The sequence below is a fragment of the Nannospalax galili genome, unplaced genomic scaffold (assembly GCF_000622305.1).
Source record: "Nannospalax galili isolate Female #2095 unplaced genomic scaffold, S.galili_v1.0 scaffold996, whole genome shotgun sequence".
In the NCBI taxonomy this organism is placed as follows: domain Eukaryota; kingdom Metazoa; phylum Chordata; class Mammalia; order Rodentia; family Spalacidae; genus Nannospalax; species Nannospalax galili.
The window spans coordinates 1700119-1705229 of record NW_008339436.1 but is presented as its reverse complement, the minus strand read 5'-3'; the positions used below and the strand labels follow the sequence as shown (position 1 = coordinate 1705229).

Genomic DNA, 5111 nt, shown 5'->3' with positions numbered 1-5111 from the left:
AGAGCTAAGGCAGTTATTTCCAAGTCTCACAACCTGAATTCAATTCCTGGGCCCCACATGATGGAAGAAGGGAAAATGCCCTCTGATTTGTACACTCCTGCCAAAGCACACATGTACTCATGCACACACATATAAAATAAATCAATTAATGTAATAGTTTTTTAAGGTTTAAAATTAGGGTAGTGGGGGGAGCAAGCGCGCCGCCGCGGGGCTGTTCCTAGCGCAGCTACTGCTGGTGGCGTTGAGGCTGATGGCTCGGCAAGAAGAGCTGGAGGTTGTGGACCCTGCTGTTAGTGCTGTGGCTGTTGAGGACCCCGGCTCCAGGTCATGAGAGAGTCCTGAAACAAAGAAATCTGAGCGAAAAAGTATTCAAAGGCCATGCAAGCCAGCTGTAACCAATTGCACAGTCCTCCAGGAACGGCAAGCAGTGACGGTGCCTCAGCCTCCGAGTGTGTTCACCCATCAAGAATAACAGAAAGTTCTTGTCTTCATTCTGGAGATGTACATATCCAAATCAACTCCATACCTAAAGAATATCCTGAAAACCCAAGCTCTAGAAATTCAAGGTTAGGTGCCCACAGCTGTACCCATGGATGTGTGCACAATCGTTTCCGGAGTCACTCCCACAGCGAAGCAAGGCTGCCCGAGGATACTGCCACAGAGTCTAAACAGCAGGGAAATGGCTCCTTCTCAGAATTCTGCTATCTCTTCAAGTGGCTGCAAAAAAAGTCGTCCTTATAGTTTGATTCTGGGTATTAAACTTGATATGCAGCATATAACAGGAATTTCTCTTGGACTTGGGCTGCTAATAACTTTTATTTATGCAAACAAAATCATTGTAAATCAGGTTTTTCTAAGAGAAAGGTCCTCAAAGATTCAGTGCTTGGATACTGGTGTTCCTGGCAGGATCTTCCATTCTTTTATATTATACTTTTCATTCTCAGTCACTTTATTACAGCTTAATTTTCTTAAATCCTATGCTGGATCAGCTGAGTTTCTGGGAAGTTCTTTGGATTGTTGGAATTGCAGACTTTATTCTGAAATTCCTTTTCATGCGTTTAAAATGCCTAATTTTATTGGTGCCTTCTTTCATCACGCCTTTTAAATAAAAGGGTTATGGTACATGCTTTTAGAAGAATTATGTCAGTATTACCGAATTTTCGTTCCCATACCAGTTTGGTTTCGGTACTTTATACACTATAGGGAGCTTTGTAATGTAACTAGATGGAGTCTTGGAATATTGCTGCCTTTATTCTACCTCATTCTAAAACTTTTGGACTTTTTTGGACATTTGAGAACATTTAGACATATTTTGTGAGTATTTTTTACCCGACCAAGTTATGGAGTAGCTGCCAGCAAGAGACAGTGTTCAGATTTGGATGATACTTGTTCCATATGTCAAGCTGAATTTCAGAAGCCAATTCTTCTTATTTGTCAGCACATATTTTGTGAAGAATGTATTACCTTATGGCTTAACAGAGAGAAACCATGTCCACTATGCAGAACTGTGATTTCAGATCGTATAAACAAATGAAAATATGGAGCTACTTCATCACACCTTCAGATATACTGAGTTGTATGAACTGTTAGGGCCGCAAAACACTAATTTTATTTGGTTACAGTAGCTATTGATAAAGGTCTTTATCATAATTAGTTTCCAGGACTAGAAAAAAATGTTTCCAAATGGTTTTAGAATATCACAAGACTTATGTTTGTATTCCAAGAACCCTGTGTTTTAAAAGTATATATTCAGCTTAATGAATATGCAGTATTTATTCAGCCTAATTATTTGACAGGAAATTACAGGGTTTCTTGTTAGATTTTGGTCTTTTTGAAATGGTCTCCCTATAGCCCCAGCTGGCCTAGAACTCACTATGTTGACCAGGCTGGCCTGGATCTCAGAGATCTACCTGCCTCTGCCTCCCGAGTGCTGGGATAAAAGTTACGCACAATGCCCAGTGTAATTGCAGTTTTAACTGTAAATGTGTTTTCTTGTTGATGGTACTGAAACAGCAATTAGAGACTAGAACTAGCAGTTTTAAAGGAGTTCAGGTGTTCTTTTCTGGCATTGTTTTTAGACTAAAGATTTTTTAATAGTATTTTAAGATAAGTGGTATCTGAAGTAATTTTCTTCAGCAGACTTTTATAGCTCCCATTTTTAAAATGCTTAAAATTTTCATAAAGTATGTATTCTAAATGAAAGTTCCAAATGCTATATTTTCCTATAACAATCACATTTTCTAAGTGAAGATTTACTGAGGATGATATATTTTAATACTGTATTATTCTCTATAGCATGGTTAATAATCAGTGAGAATAAATGATTCAGATCATTCTGTAGAAAAAATTAGGGTAGTGGTTTAAATAGATACCTATTCTTTTTAACATTTTATTTATTTATTTTTATTTTATGTGTATGAGTATATTGCCTGCATGTTTGTGAGTACACCCATGTCGTGCAGTGACCTCGGAGGTCAGAAGAGGGCATCAGATTCCGCTGGAACTGGAGTTACAGATGCTTGCTAGCTGCCATGTGAGAATCAAACCTGGGTCCTCCACAAGAACAGTCAGTAGTCTTTACCACTGAGCCATCTCTCCAGCCCCTAGACACCTGTTCTTTTTACAAGTTTTTGGTAGGAAATGTACTTCTGTCATTTATGTGCAGGTAACCGTTGCTATGGCAAAGGGTGTGTTACTACATGCTTGTTGTAATTCAAGCCTGACCTAGCACTGTAGATGAAACAGTGAAGACAAATAGAAAAGGAATGCTACAGACACCAGGTGAGCCAAAGCTGGAAGTACATGACCTTGACCCTTTGCCTCCTACACTGAACTCCAGGAATCTGGGCCTGTAAAGAGCAGCAGAACAGAGGCCAGAACATCTCCCATGGCCTGCCCTGGGTACCCCTGCCTGGGCCTCCAGGCCCTGAACATCTGCAAAACTGGGCGGTGTCCACAGAAGATGCTGTGGGTCCAAAAATTCCCCTCACAGAAAGCTTAGTCCAAGTGTACAATTTCTATAGAAAAAAATCTTAAAAGTTCATGAGAAGAGCAGACCTACAGACTTGGCAGGCAGTAAGGCAATTCCAGGAAAGAAGGAGCTAGTTTTGAGTAGCCCTGACAAATAAGCAACAGATTTCCCCAGGTAGAGCAGTGTAGCAAGTAGGACAAGCAACATAGGAAAAAACAAAGGGCATCCTGAGTCTTTACCATGTGCAGGTGACTCAAGGATCACAGCCAGGCAGTGGGCGGGGATGGGGGGTTGATTTACTGTGTGATGTGTGATCTGAGAGTTAATAAGATCAGAATAAAAGAGTCTGTTTGCCCATGACCAACTACCATGGGAATTGGGACTACTTGGAAAATTGCAGCCAAAGAAACCAAACTCTCTCTCTCTCTCTCTCTCTCTCTCTCTCTCTCTCTCTCTCTCAAAATATAATAATTTTTTAAAAAAGAAACCAAGTAGCTTCTGAATTCATTGATATTCAATAAATTTTGGCCTTGTGGAAAGAGGCAAGCATGTCTGTCTATGCTTCTGACATTGTGCCCACATCACACCCAGCTTACTGGGGAGACTGAAGCAGCAGGATCACTTGAGCCCAGGAGTTTGATGGTAGGGCAACTTAAGGAGACCGTGTCTCAAAACAAAACATTAAACTAAAAAAAGAAAAGAAACCCTTCCTAATGGTTAGATTTTGGGAAGCAAACAGCTGCTCCTCTGGATGGTAACACCCCAGTGGTTGAGACTTACGTGCTGCAGCCACATGGTGGGGAGGGAAGCTTTAGAGAAAGAGTAACAAAGCCCAAAGTATTGGGGGAGTGGGGGGAACTGCACACTTGGGTTCTGGCCAGCATCCGAAAGAGACAGAAAGAAGAAAAAAATAAGTGTTGTACCTTAGGTGGGCAGACACGGCCCAGCCTCATGACGGCTTGGCTTGTAGGGATTGCTGAGAATGACTTTTAAATAGCATTAAAATAAGTGGGGGGTTGAGATGGCTCAGCTGTTAAGAGCACTTGTTGTTCTTATAGAAGGGGCTCTGTTCTCAGTACTCACATGGTGGCTAACAATCCTTTGCAACTCCGGTTCCAGGAGAGCCGACACCCTCTTCTGGCCTTTGCAGGCATTACACACACATGGTGCACTTACATAAATACAGGCAAAACTCATACACACAAAAAAAATTAATTTAAACAATTTAAGTATGCCGGGCATGGTGGTGCACACCTTTAATCCCAGCACTGGGAGGCAGAGGTAGGCGGATCTCTGAGTTCAAGGCCAGCCTGGTCTACATAGTGAGTTCCACAGTGAGTTTACATAGTGGGGCTATAAGGAGACCCTGTCCCAAAAAGACCAAAAAAAAAAACGAAAAAAGTAATGGGCTATCTGGAGAAAGAAACAAAACGATTTCTCACTTTAGTCTCTCCAGTGCAATAAATTCTGAAAGGATATTCTTTGTCATTAGCTCTCCTCCCACAGCCCCCCCGACCTTCAGCATCTGAAATGTATGCCTACTCCAAGTTCACTTCCATGCTCTTCTTGGTCAGAGAGAACCTCCTGGTGCTGGTGCTGAACCCACCATCTTCTACATTGGGGCTGAATTGACCAGCAGCATTGACAGAGGGGAGCCTCTGTAGTTTAGCATTCCTGTGGCCCCTGACCACAGGTATCCTGGACACAGGTTCTAAACCAGTGCAGTTTCAAGGGACATGGACACATTAGCCAAGTTCACTGGCACTAGAGCTGCCACAGTTGAGGTGGCTGAATCTGTGGCCAGGAACAGGACTGTGTGTGTGTATAGCAGGAGTCCTTCCCTGCAGCAGCATCTCCTGTGCACTGTTCTGGGCTTATTCTCAGAAGTCATGAGGCTCTCATGCCGAATGCTGGTCTTCCTCATCCTCTTTGATATGAGAAGGCACCATCTCTACTTCCAATGGGCCCTCTTGTGTCTCATCTGCCCTGTTTCTTCCTTTTCCTATACTTTTCAAATAGTCTAGGGAAAGTGATTGCTCCAAGTTTGACAGGGAAGATAAAATTTGTATTAAGGTAATGTAAATATTTTTCTAAAAGGACTCAAGGGTTAAATTTTACAATAAGTTTATAAAGTAATCAC

General features: G+C 41.9%; 1 pseudogene; it reads left to right on the top strand.

Moving 5' to 3' along the window:
• The first annotated feature begins 366 nt into the window (after positions 1 to 366).
• Positions 367 to 1573, top strand: LOC103735005 (annotated as a pseudogene).
• Positions 1574 to 5111: the final 3538 nt, after the last annotated feature.